The sequence below is a fragment of the Microcebus murinus genome, chromosome 2 (genome assembly GCF_040939455.1).
Source record: "Microcebus murinus isolate Inina chromosome 2, M.murinus_Inina_mat1.0, whole genome shotgun sequence".
Classification (NCBI taxonomy): domain Eukaryota; kingdom Metazoa; phylum Chordata; class Mammalia; order Primates; family Cheirogaleidae; genus Microcebus; species Microcebus murinus.
In genome coordinates, this window is record NC_134105.1 from 125711516 (window position 1) to 125725577 (window position 14062).

The window sequence follows — 14062 nt, forward strand, 5'->3', positions numbered from 1 at the left end:
ACTGTCTGTGTCCCCTCACCCACGGGAGATGGGCAGGCAAGGCGCTTTGTTGAACTTGCTGTGTCCACTGACCACGGGAGATGGGGAGGAAGGGTGCTGTTTGGAACTGTCTGGGTCCACTCACCCACGGGAGACCGGCAGGCAAGGCGCTATGTTGAACTGGCTGTGTCCACTCACCCACAGGAAACGGGCAGGAAGTGCGCTGTGTTGAACTGGCTGTATCCACACACCCACGGGAGACGGGCAGGAAGGGCGCTGTGTGGAACTGGCTGTGTCCACTCACTCTCTGGAGACGGGTAGGCAGGGCGCTGTGTGGAACTAGCTGTGTCCACTCACCCACGGGAGATGGGCAGGCACAGTTCTGTGTGTAACTGGCTGTGTCCACTCACTCAATGGAGATGGCAGGCAGGGCGCTGTGATGAACCTGCTTGTCCACACACCCAAGGGAGACGGGCAGGCAGGGTGCTGTGTTGAACTCGCTCTATCCACACACCCACGGGAGATGGGCAGGCACGGCGATGTGTTCAACTGGCCATGTCCTCACACCACGGGAGACGGGCAGGCAACGCGTTGTGTGGAGCTGTCTGTGTCCACTCACCCACAGGAGACAGGCAGGCAGGGCACTGTGTGGAACTGGCTATGTCCACTCACTCACTGGAGACGGGCAGGCAGGGCGCTGTGTGGAAATAGGTGTGTCCACTCACCCAAGGGGGCGGGCAGGCACAGTGCTGTGTGTAACTGGCTGTGTCCAGTTACCCAAGGGAGACGGGCAGTCAGGGCGCTGTGTGGAACTGGCTGGTCCACTCACCCACTGGAGATGACAGTCAGGGCGTTGTGTTGAACTGGCGTATCCACACACCCAAGGGAGACAGGCAGGCTGGGCGCTGTGTGGAACTGGCTGTGTGCACACACCCAAGGGAGATGGGTATTCAGGGCCCTGTGTTGAACTGGCCGTGTCCACACAATCATGAGAGACGGGAAGACAGGGCACTGTGTGGAACTGGCTGTGTCCACACAATCATGAGAGACGGGAAGGCAGGGCGCTGTGTTGAACTGGCTGTGTCCACTCACCCACCGGAGATGGGCAGGCAGGGCGCTGTGTGGAACTGGCTGTGTGCACTCCCCCACAGGAGATGGGCAGGCACGGCGCTGTGTTTAACTGGCTGTGTCCACTCACCCACGGGAGATGGGCAGGCAGGGTGCTGTGTGGAACTGGTTGTTTCCATTCACCCACGGGAGACGGGCATGCTCAGCACTGTGTGGAACTGGTTGTTTCCACTCACCCATGGGAGACGTGCAGGCAGGGCGCTGCTTGGAACTGGCTGTGTCCACTCACCCACGGGAGACGGGCAGGCAGGGTGCTGTTTGGAACTGGCTGTGTCCATTCACCAATGGGAGACGGGCAGGCAGGGCGCTGTGTGGAACTTGCTGTGTCCACTCTGCCACTGGAGACGGACAGGCAGGGCGCTGTGTTGAACTGGCTGAATACACTCACCCAAGGGAGAGGGGCAGCTGGACGCTGTGTGGAACTGGCTGTGTCCAGACACCTACAGGAGACGGGCTGGAATTGTGCGGTGTGGAAATTGCAGTGTCCACACACCCACGGGAGACTTGGAGGCAGGGCACTGAGTGGAACTGGCTGTTTCCACACACCCTAGGGAAACGGGCACACAGGACGCTTTTTGGAAATGGCTGTGTCCACACATCCACAGGACACGGGCAGGCAGGGTGCAGTGTGGAACGGGTTGTGTCCACACACCCATGGGTTTGGGCAAGCAGGGCGCTGTGTGGAACTGGCTATGTACACACACCCAAGGGAGATGGCCAGGCCGTACGCTGTGGGGAGCTGGCTGTGTCCACACACCCACGGGAGACGGGCAGGGTGCTAGCTGGAACTGGCTGTGTCCACACACCCATGGGAGATGGGCAGGCAGGGCGCTGTGTGGAATGGGCTGTGTACACACACCTAAGGAGACAGGCAACCATGACTCTGTGTGGAAATACTGTGTCCACACACCCACGGGAGACAAGCAGGCAGGGTGCTGTGTGGAGATGGTTGTGTCCACGCAGCCACAGGAGATGGGAAGACAGGGTGCTGTGTGGATATGACTGTGTGCACACACCCACGGGAGACGGGTTCGCAGTGCTCTGTGTGGATCTGGCTGTGTCCAGGTGCCCACCGGAGATGGGCGAGTAGGACGCGATGTGGAACTGGCAGTGTCCCCACACCCACGGGACACGGGCAGGCAGATGGTTGTTTGGAACTGGCTGTGTCCGTGCGCCCACAGGCGACGGGCTTGCAGGGTGTGTTGTGGAACTGGTTGTGTCCACACACCCACGCGAGATGGGCTGGCAGGGCGTTGTGTGGAAGTGGCGGATTTCACACACATTACAGAGACGGGCATGACGGGTACAGTGTGTAACTGGTTGTGTCCACTCACACACAGGAGATGGGCTGGCAGGACGCTGGGTGGAACTCACTGTGTTCACACACCCACGGGAGACAGACATGCAGGGCACTGTGTGGAACTGGCTGTAACCACACACTCATGGTAGACGGGCAGGCAGTGCACTGTGTGGAACTGGCTGTGTCCACACACCCACGGTAGACGGGCAGGGTTAGGGTTAGGGTTAGGGTGAGGGTTAGGGTTAGAGTTAGGATTAGGGTTAGGGTTAGGGTGAGGGTTAGGGTTGGGTGAGGGTGAGGGTTAGGGTTAGGGTTAGGGTCAGGGTTAGGTGTTAGGGTAGGGTTAGAGTTAGGGTTTGGGTTAGGGTTAAGGGTGAGGGTTAGGGTGTGGGTTAGTGTTAGTGTGAGGGTGAGGGTTAGGGTGAGGGTCAGTGTTAGGGTTAACGTCAGGGTCTGGGTTAGGATCAGGGTCTGGGTCAGGGTCAGGGTCAGGGTTAGGGTCAGGGTCAGGATCAGGGTCTGGGTCAGGGTCGGGTTTAGCGTTATGGTCAGGGTTAGGGTCTCGATCAGGGTCACGGTCAGGGTTAGGTTCAGGGTCAGGGTTAGGGTTATGGTCAGGTTCATGATCAGGTCAAGGTCAGGGTTAGGGTTAGGGTCAGTGTTAGGGTTAGGGTTAGGGTTCCAGTTGGGGTTCGGGTTGGGGTTGGGGTTAGGTTTAAGGTTGAGGTTAGGATTAGGGTTTCGGATGGGTTTAGGGAGGGGGTTAGGGTTAGGGTTAAGGTTAGGTTTGTAGTTGGGGTTAGGTTTGGGGTTAGGGTTGGGGTTAGGGTTCGGGTTAGGCTTGGAGTTAGGGTTAGGGTTAGGGTTAGGCTTAGGGTTAAGGGTTAGGGTTAGGGTTAGTTTTAGGGTTGGGTGGGTTAGTGTTAGAGTTAGGGTTAGGGCTCTGTCCACTCACTCTCTGGAGACGGACAGGCAGGGCGTTGTGTGGAAGTAGCTGTGTCCACTGACCCACGGGAGACAGGCAGGCACAGTGCTTTGTGTAACTGGCTGTGTCCACTCACCCATTGGAGACGGGCAGTCAGGGCGCTATGTGGAACTGGCTGTGTCCACTCACTGACAAGTGACGGGCAGGTTGGTTGCTGTTTGAAACTGGTTGTTTCCACATACCCACGGGAGATGCCCAGGCACGGTGCTGTGTGGAACTGGTTGTGTCCACTCACCCGCGGGAGATGAGCAGGCAGGGTGCTGTTTGGAACTGGCTGTTTCCACTTACCCATGGTAGACCGGCAGGCAGGGCCCTGTGTGGAACTTGCTGTGTCCACTCTGCCACTAGAGATGGACAGGCAGGGCGCTGTGTTGAACTGGCTGAATACACTCACCCAAGGGAGACGGGCAGGCTGGACGCTGTGTGGAACTGGCTGTGTCCAGACACCTACAGGAGACGGGCTGGAATTGCGCGGTGTGGAAATTGCTGTGTCCACTCACCCACGGGAGACTTGTAGGCCGGGCACTGAGTGGAACTGGCTGTTTCCACACACCCTAGGCAAACGGGCACACAAGACGCTTTTTGGAAATGGCTGTGTCCACACATCCACGGGACACGGGCAGGCAGGGCGCAGTGTGGAACGGGTTGTGTCCACCCACCCATGGGTTTGGGCAAGCTGGACGCTGTGTGGAACAGGCTTTGTCCACACACCCACGCGAGATGGGCAGGCAGGGCGTAGTGTGGAACTGGCTATGCACACACACCCAAGGGAGATGGGCAGGGTGCTAGGTGGAACTGACTGTGTCCACACACCCATGGGAGATGGGCAAGCAGGGCGCTGTGTGGAACTGGCTATGTACACACACTCAAGGGAGATGGGCAGGCGGTACGCTGTGTGGAACTGGCTTTGTGCACACACCCATGGGAGATGGGCAGGGTGCTAGTTGGAACTGGCTGTGTCCACACACCCATTGGAGATTGGCAGGCAGGGCGCTGTGTGGAAGGGCTGTGTCCACACACCTAAGGAGATGGGCAACCATGACTCTGTGTGGAAATACTGTGTCCACACACCCACGGGAGACAAGCAGGCAGGGCACTGTGTGGAACTGGCTGTGTCCAAACACCCATGGTAGACGGGCAGGGTTAGGGTTAGGGTTAGGGTTGGGTTAGGGTTAGGGTTAAGGGTTATAGTTAGGGTTAGGGTTAGCGTGAGGGTGAGGGTTAGGGTTAGGGTGAGGATGAGGGTTAGGGTGAGTGTCAGGGTTAGAGTTAGGGTTAGGGTCAGGGTCAGGGTTAGGGTCAGGGTCAGGGTGAGGTTCTGGGTTAGGGTCAGGGTCAGGGTCAGGGTTAGATCAGGGTTAGTGTTAGGGTCAGTGTTAGGGTTAGATTTAGGGTCAGTGTTAGTGTAAGTGTCAGGGTTAGGGTTGGGGTTAGGATTAGGGTTAGGGTTCTGGTTAGGGTTAGGTTTAGGGTTGGGGTTAGGGTTAGGGTTAGGGTTAGGGTTGGGTTAAGGTTAGGGTTACGGTTAGGGTTAGGGTTAGGTTTAGGATTAAGGTTAGTGTTGGAGTTGTGGTTAGGGTAGAGGTTAGGATTAGGGTTAGGGTGAGGGTCGGGGTTAGGGTTAGGGTTGGGATTAGGAGTAGGTTTGGGGTTAGGGTCAGGGTTAGGGTTAGAGTTGGGGTTAGGGTTGTGGTTTGGGTTAGCGGTAGGGTTCGGTTTAGGGTTAGGATTGGGGTTAGGGAGGGGGTTAGGGTTAGAGTTAGGGTTGGGGTTAGGGTTAGGGTTAGGGTAAGGGTTAGGTTTAGGGTTAGGCTTGGAGTTAGGGTTAGGTTTAGGGTTAAGAGTTAGAGTTAGGGTTAGGCTTAGGGTTAAGGGTTAGGGTTAGGGTTAGTTTTAGGGTTAGGGTTAGGGTTAGTGTTACAGTTAGGGTTAGGGCTCTGTCCACCCACTCTCTGGCGACGGATAGGCAGGGCACTGGGTGGAACTAGCTGTGTCCACTGACCCTCGGGAGACAGTCAGGCACCATGCTTTTTGTAAGTGGCTGTGTCCACTCACCCATTGGAGACGGGCAGTCAGGGCGCTATGTGGAACTGGCTGTGTCCACTCACTCACAAGAGACGGGCCGGTTGTTTGCTGTGTGAAACTGCTTGTTTCCACATACCCACGGGAGATGCGCAGGCACGGCGCTGTGTGGAATTGGTTGTGTCCACTCACCCCCGGGAGATGAGCAGGCAGTGTGCTGTTTGGAACTGGCTGTTTCCACTTACCCACTGGAGACCGGCAGGCAGGGTGCTGTGTTGAACTGGCGGAATACACTCACCCAAGGGAGACGGGCAGGTTGGACGCTGTGTGGTACTGGCTGTGTCCAGACACCTACAGGAGACGGGCTGGAATTGCGCAGTGTGGAAATTGCTGTGTCCACTCACCCACGGGAGACTTGTAGGCCGGGCACTGAGTGGAACTGGCTGTTTCTACACACCCTAGGCAAACGGGCACACAGGACGCTTTTTGGAAATGGCTGTGTCCACACATCCACGGGACACGGGCAGGCAGGGCGCAGTGTGGAACGGGTTGTGTCCACCCACCCATGGGTTTGGGCAAGCTGGACGCTGTGTGGAACAGGCTTTGTCCACACACCCACGCGAGATGGGCAGGCGGGGCCTAGTGTGGAACTGGCTATGTACACACACTCAAGGGAGATGGGCAGGGTGCTAGGTGGAACTGGCTGTGTGCACACACCCATGGGAGATGGGCAAGCAGGGCGCTGTGTGGAACTGGCTATGTACACACACCCAAGGGAGATGGCCAGGCGGTACGCTGTGTGGAACTGGCTGTGTCCACACACCCATGGGAGATGGGCAGGGTGCTAGTTGGAACTGGCTGTGTCCACACACCCATGGGAGATTGGCAGGCAGGGCGCTGTGTGGAATGGGCTGTGTCCACACACCTAAGGAGATGGGCAACCATGACTCTGTGTGTAAATACTGTGCCCACACACCCACGGGAGACAAGCAGGCAGGGCGCTGTGTGGAACTGGCTGTGTCCAAACACTCACGGTAGACGTGCAGGGTTAGGGTTAGGGTTAGGGTTAGGGTTAGGGTTAGGGTTAGGGTTAGGGTTAGGTTTAGGGTGAGGGTTAGGGTTACTGTTAGGGTGAGGGTGAGGGAGAGGGTGAGCGTTAATGTTAGGGTTAGGGTGAGGGTGAGGGTGAGGGTGAGGGTGAGGGTGAGGGTTAGTTTTAGGGTTAGGGTTAGGGTTATGGTTAGGTTTAGGGTGAGGGTTAGGGTTATTGTTAGGGTGAGGGTGAGGGAGAAGGTGAGCGTTAATGTTAGGGTTAGGGTTAGGGTGAGGGTGAGGGTGAGGGTTAGTTTTAGGGTTAGGGTTAGGGTTAGGGTCATGGTTAGGGGTTAGGGTAGGGTTAGGGTTAGGGTTAAGTGTTATAGTTAGGGTTAGGGTTAGGGTTAGCGTGAGGGTGAGGGTTAGGGTGAGGGTTATGGTTAGGGTGAGGATGAGAGTTAGGGTGAGTGTCAGGGTCAGAGTTAGGGTTAGGGTCATGGTCAGCGTTAGGGTCAGGGTCAGGGTGAGGTTCTGAGTTAGGGTTCGGGTCAGGGTCAGGGTCAGATCAGGGTTAGGGCTAGGGTCAGTGTTAGGTTAGATTTAGGGTCAGGGTTAGGGTAAGTGTCAGGGTTATGGTTGGGTTTTGGATTAGGGTTAGAGTTGGGGTTAGGGTTAGGGTTAGGTTTGGGGTTAGGGTTAGGGTTAGGGTTGGGTTAAGGTTAGGGTTAGGATTAAGGTTAGTGTTGGAGTTAGGGTTAGGGTTGGAGTTAGGGTTAGGGTTAGGGTAGAGGTTATTGTTAAGGTTGGGTTAAGGGTAGGGTTGGGGTTAGTGTCAGGGTTAGGGTTGGAGTTGGGTTTAGGTTTGGGGTTGGGGTTAGGGTTAGAATTTGGGTTTGGGTTAGGGTGAGGGAAGTGTTGGGGTTAGGGTTAGGGTTAGTGTGAGGGTGAGGGTGAGCGTTAAGTTTAGGTTTAGGGTTAGGGTGAGGTTGAGGGTTAGTGTTGGGTTAGGGTTAGGGTTAGGGTTAGGGTCGTGGTTAGGGGTTAGGGCAGGGTTAGGGTTAGGGTTAAGTGTTATAGTTAGGGTTAGGGTTAGCGTGAGGGTTAGGGTTAGTGTGAGGGTTAGGGTTAGGGTGAGGATGAGGTTTAGGGTGAATGTCAGGGTCAAAGTTAGGGTTAGGGTCAGGGTCAAGGTTAAGGTCAGGGTCAGGGTGAGGTTAGGGTTACGGTTAGTGTTAGGGTTAGGATTAGGGTTGGGGTTAGGCTTAGGGTTAGCGGTAGGGTGGGGTTAGTGAGGGGGTTAGGGTTAGGGTTAGATTTAGGGTTCAGGTCAGGATTAGGGTTAGGGTTTGTGTTAGGGAGGCTTAGGTTTAGGGTTAGGGTTACGGTTAGGGTTAAGAATTAGGGTTAGGGTCAGGGTTATGGTTAGTGTTGGGGTGAGAATTAGGGTTAGGGCTGTGTCCACTCACTCTCTGGAGACGGATAGGCAGGCCGCTGTGTGGAACTAGCTGTGTCCAGACACCATCTGGAGATGGGCTGGAATTGCGCAGTGTGGAAATTGCTGTGTCCATACACCGACGGGAGACTTGGAGGCAGGGCGCTGAGTGGAACTGGCTGTTTCCACACATCCTAGGGAAACGGGCACGCAGGACGCTTTTTCGAAGTGGCTGTGTCCACACATCCACGGGACACTGGCAGGCAGGGCGCAGTGTGGAACGGGTTGTGTCCACTCACCTATGGGTTTGGGTTGGGGTTAGGTTTAGGGTTAGGGTTAGGGTTAGGGTTAGGGAGGCGATTAGGGTTAGGGTTAGGGTTAGTGTTGGGGTTTGGTTTAGGGTCAGGGTCAGTGTCAGGGTCATCCTCAGGGTTAGGGTTAGTGTTGCGGTTAGATTTAGGGTTGGATTTAGGGTTAGAGTGGGGTTAGAGTCACGGTTAGGGTTGGAGTTGGGGTTAGGGTTGGGGTTGGGGTTAGGGTTAGGGTTAGGGTTGGGGTTAGGATTAGGTTTAGAGTTAGGTTTGGGGTCAGGGTTAGGGTTAGGGTTAGGGTTGGGTTTAGGGTTAGGGTTAGGGTCAGGGATAGGGTTAGAGTTGAGGTTAGGGTTGGGGTTGAGGTTAGGGTTAAGATTAGGGTGGGGGTTAGGGTTAGGCTTAGGGTTGGGTTTAGGGGTAGGTTTAAGGTTAGGGTTAGTTTTAGGGTTAGGGTCCGGGTCAAGGTTAGGATTAGGGTTAGTCTTAGGGTTGGGTTAGGGTTAGGGTTAGGGTTAGGTTTAGGGTTCGTGTTAAGGGTTAGAATTAGGGTTAAAATTAGCGTTACGTTTAGAGTTAGGGTTTGTGTTAGGGTTGGAGTTTGGGTTAGGGTTTCGATTAGGGTTAGTGTTAGCATTGGGGTTAGGTTTAGGGTTGGGGTTATGGTTAGGGTCATGGTTAGGGTTAGGGTTAGTTTCAGGTTTGGTGTTAGGGTTAGGGTTGGGTTTAGGATTAGTGTTAGTGTTAATGGTTAGGTTTAAGGGTAGAATTAGGGTTACGTTTAGTGTTAGGTTTAGAGTTAGGGTTAAGGGTTAGGGTTATGGTTATGGTTAGAGTTATAGTTAGGGTTAGGTTTAGGGTTAGGGTTGGGTTTAGGATCTGGGTTAAGGTTAGGGTTAGGGTTTGGGTCAGGATCAGTGTCCGGCTCATGCTCAGGTTTAGAGTTATGGTAGAGTTTAGGCTTAGTGTTGGGGTTAGGGTTAGGTTTTGGGTTAGGGTCAGGGTTAGGGTTGGAGTTGGGGTTAGGGTTGGCTTTGGGGTTATTGTTAGCGTTGTGGTTAGGATTAGGGTTGGGGTTGGGTTTAGGGAGGGGGTTAGGCTTAGGGTCAGAGTTAGGGTTCGGGTTCGGTTAGGGTTAGGGTTAAGGTTAGGGTTGGGATTAGGGTTAGCGTTAAGGTTGGGGTTAGGGTTAGGGTTAGGGTTAGGGTTAGGCTTAGGGTTAAGGGTTGGACTTAGGATTAGGTTTATGTTTAGGGTTAAAGGTTAGGGTTAGGGTTAGAATTAGGGTTAAGGTTAGGGTTACAGTTAGGGTTAGGGTTAGGATTGGAGTTAGGGAGGGGGTTAGGGGTACGGTTAGGGATAGTGTTGGGTTTAGGGTTAGGGTTAGTGTTAGAGTTAGGGTTGGAGTTAGGGAGGGGATTACAGTTAGGGTTAGGGTTAGTGTTGGGGTTAGGTTTAGGCTCTGGGTCAGTCTCTGGGATAGGGTTAGGGTCGGGTTTACGTTTAGGGTTGGGGTTAGGGTTAGGGTCAGGGTCAGAGTCAGGGTCAGGGTCTGGGTTTCGTATAGGGTTAGTGTTGAGGTTAGGGCTAGGGTTGGGATTAAGTTTAGGTTTGGGGTTAGGGTGAGAGTTAGGGTTGAAGTTGAGGCAAGTGTTGTAGTTCGGGTTAGGATTAGGTTTAGGTTTAGGTTTAGGGTTGGGATTAGGCTTAGGTTTAGGGTTAGGGTTAGGGTCAAGGTCAGGGTCAGGGTTAGGGTTAGTCTTAGGGTTGGTGTTAGGGTTAGGGTTAGGGTTAGGATTATGTTTAGGTTTAAGGGTTAGGCTTAGGGTTAGTGTTAGGGTTAGAGATGGGGTTAGGGAGGAGGTTAGGTTTAGGGTTAGGGTTGGAGTTAGGGAGGGTGTTAGGCTTAGGCTTAGGGATAGGGTTGAGGTTAGGGTTAGGGTTAGGTTTAGGTTTAGAGTTGGAGTTAGGGAGGGGGTTAGGCGTAGGTTTAGGGCTAGGGTTTGGGTTAGTTTTATTGTTAGGGTCATGGTCAGGGTCAGGGTGAGGATTAGGGTTAGGGTTAGGGTCGAGGTGAGGTTTAGGTTTTGCGTTTGGGTTAGGGATGTGGTTAGGGTCAGGGTCAGGGTTGGAGTTGGGCTTAGGGTTGGGGTCGCGTTTAGGATTAGAGTTGGGGTTAGGATTAGGGTTAGGGTTGGGTTTAGGTTGGGGGTTAGGATTAGGGTTAGGGTTATGGTTGGGGTAAGGGTTCGGCTTAGGGTTAGAGTTAGGGTTGGGTTTATGGTTAGGGTTAGGGTTGGTGTTAGGGTTAGCTTTAGGGTTGGGATAAGTTAGGGTCAGGGTTAAGGTTAGTGTTGGGATTAGCATTAGGGTTAGGGTTAGGGTTGGAATTAGGGAGGGAGTTAGGGTTAGGGGTAGGGTTAGGGGTGAGGTTAGACTTAGGGTTGGGGTTAGGTTTAGTTTTTGGGTTAGGGAGAGGGTTAGGGTTGGAATTGAGGTAAGGGTTGGGGTTAGGGTTAGGATTAGGGTCAGTGTCAGGGTCTGGGTTAGGGTTAGGGTTAGGGTTTGAATTAGGGAGGGGGTTATGGTTAGGGTTAGGGTTAGGGGTGGTGTTAGGCTTAGGGTTCGGGTTGGGCTTAGGCTTAGGGTTAGGGTTGGGGTTAGGGTTACGGTTAGGGTTAGAGGTAGGATTTTGTTTAGTGAGGGGGTTAGGGTTAGGGTTAGATTTAGGGTTCGGGTCACGATTAGGGTTAGGGTTGGGGTTAGGGAGGCTTAGGTTTAGGGTTAGGGTTAGGATTAGGGTTAGGTTAGGGTTAGGGTTAGTGTTGAGGTTAGGTTTAGGGTCAGGGTCATGCTCAGGGTTAGGGTTAAGTTTAGGGTTAGGGTCAGTGTCAGGGTCAGGGTTAGGTTTAGGGTTAGGGTCGGAATTAGGGAGGGGGTTAGGGTTAGGTTTAGGGTTATTGGTGGTGTTAGGCTTAGGGTTGGGGTTGGGCGTATGGTTATGTTTAGGGTGGGGGTTAGGGTTAGGGTTAGGGGTAGCTGTAGGTTTGGGGTTAGTGAGGGGGTTAGGGTTAGATTTAGGGTTCGTGTCAGGATTAGGGTTAGGGTTGGGGTTAGAGAGGCTTAGGTTTAATGTTAGGTTTAGGGTTAGGTTTAGGGTTAGGGTTAAGAATTAGGGTTAGGGTTAGGGTTATGGTTAGTGTTGGGGTGAGAATTAGGGTTAGGGCTGTGTCCACTCACTCTCTGGAGACGGATAGGCAGGCCGTTGTGTGGAACTAACTGTGTCCACTCACCCCCTGGAGATATGCGAGCACAGTGCTTTGTGTTTACTGGATGTGTCCACTCACCCATTGGAGACGGGCAGTCAGGGTGCTATGTGGAACTGGCTGTTTTCACTCACTCACGAGAGACGGGCAGGCTGGGTGCTGTGTGGAACTCTCTGTGTCCACTCCCCCAAGGGAGACGGGCAGGCACGGCGTTGTGTGAAACTGGCTGTGTCCATCACCGACGGGAGATGGGCAGGCAGGGTGCTGTGTGGAGCTGGTTGTTTCCACACACCCACGGGAGACTGGCAGGCACGGCGCTGTGTGGAACTGGTTGTTAACACTCACCCACGGGAGATGGGAATGCAGGGCTCTGTGTAGACCTGGTTGTGCCCACTCACCCACGGGAGACGGGCAGGCAGGGTGCTGTTTGGAACTGGTTGTGTCCACTCACCCATGGGAGACGGGCAGGGAGGGCACTGTGTGGAACTTGCTGTGTCCACTCTGCCACTGGAGACGGACAGGCAGGGCGCTGTGTTGATCTGGCTGAATCCACTCACCCAAGGGAGACGGGCAGGCTGGACGCTGTGTGGAACTGGCTTTGTCCAGACACCTACTGGAGATGGGCTGGAATTGCTCGGTGTGGAAATTGCTGTGTCCACACACCCACGGGAGACTTGGAGGCAGGGCGCTGAGTGGAACTGGCTGTTTCCACACATCCTAGGGAAACGGGCACGCAGGACGCTTTTTCGAAATGCTGTGTCCACACATCCACGGGACTCGGGCAGGCAGGGCGCAGTGTGGAACGGGTTGTGTCCACTCACCCATGGGTTTGGGTTGGGGTTAGGTTTAGGGTTAGGGTTAGGGTTAGGGTTAGGGAGGGGATTAGGGTTAGGGTTAGGGTTAGTGTAGTGGTTAGGTTTAGGGTCAGAGTCAGGGTCAGGGTCATGCTCAGGGTTAGGGTTAGGGTTGCGGTTAGGTTTAGGGTTGGGGTTAGTGTTAAGGTTGGGGTTAGAGTCACGGGTAGGGTTGGAGTTGGGGTTAGGGTTGGGGTTGAGGTTAGGGTTAAGATTAGGGTGGGGGTTAGGGTTGGGCTTAGGGTTGGGTTTAGGTGTAGGTTTAGGGTTAGGGTTAGGTTTAGGGTTAGTATCTGGGTCAGGGTTAGGGTTATGGTTAGTCTTAGGGTTGGGTTAGGGTTAGGGTTAGGTTTAGGGTTCGGGTTAAGTGTTAGAATTAGTGTTAAAATTAGGTTTACGTTTAGAGTTAGGGTTAGGGTAAGGTTTGGAGTTAGGATTAGGGTTAGGGTTAGAGTTAGTGTTAGCATTGGGGTTAGGTTTAGGGTTGGGGTTAGGGTTAGGGTCATGGTTAGGGTTAGGGTTAGGGTTATGGTTAGGGTTAGGGTTAGGCTTAGGGTTACGGTTTGCGTTAGGTTTAGGTTTAGAGTTAAGTGTTGGGGTTAGTGTTAGGGTTAGGGTTAGGGTTAGGGTTAAGGGTTAGTGTTAGTGTTAGTGTTAGGGTCAGAGTTAGGGTTATAGCTGTGTCCACTCACTCTCTGGAGACCGATAGGCCGGTTTAAGGTTAGGTTTAAGGGTTGGGGTTAGGGTTAGCGTTCTGTCTAGGGTCAGGGTTAGGGTAAGGGTCAGGGTTAGGTTCAGGGTTAGAGTTAGGGTTTAGGTTTAGGGTCAGGGTTAGGGGTTAGAGTAGGGTTAGTGTTAGGGTTAGGGTTAAGGTGAGGGTCAGGGTGGACTCTGTGTGGAACTGGCTGTGTCCAGACACCTATAGGAGACGGGCTGGAGTTGCGCGGTGTGTAAATTGCTGTGTCCACACATCCACGGGAGACTTGGAGGCAGGGCGCTGAGTGGAACTGGCTGTTTCCACACATCCTAGGGAAACGGTCACGCAGGACGCTTTTTGGAAATGGCTGTGTCCACACATCCCCGGGACACGGGCAGGCAGAGGGTTGTTTGGAACTGGCTGTGTCCACATACCCCCAGGAGATGGGTGCGCAGGGCGTGTTGTGGAACAGGTTGTGTCCACACAACCACAAGAGACTGGCAGGCAGGTCTTTGTGTGGAATTGGCGGATTCCACACACCCACGGAGATGGGCATGACGGGTACAGTGTGTAACTGGTTGTGTCCACTCACACAGAGGAGACGGGCTGGCAGGACGCTGGGTGGAACTCGCTGTGTTCACACACGCACGGGAGACAGACATGCAGGGCACTGTGTGGAACTGGCTGTGTCCACACACCCACGGTAGACGGGCAGGGTTAGGGTTAGGGTTAGGGTTAGGGTTAGTGTTAGGGTTAGAGTGAGTGTTAGGTTTAGGGTTAGGGTTATGGTTAGGGTGAGGGTCAGGGTTAGGGTTAGGGTTAGGGTGAAGGTGAGGGTTAGTTTGACGGTTAGGTTTAGGGTGAGGGTGAGGGTTAAGGTGATGGTCAGCGTCAGAGTTAGGCCTAGGGTCAGCGTCAGGGTTAGGGTCAGGGTCACGGTGAGGGTTTGGGTTAGGGTCAGGTTCAGGGTCAGGGTTAGATCAGGGTTAGTGTTAGGGTCAGTGTTAGAGTTAGGTTTAGGGTCAGGGTTAGGGTAAGTGTCAGGGTTAGGGT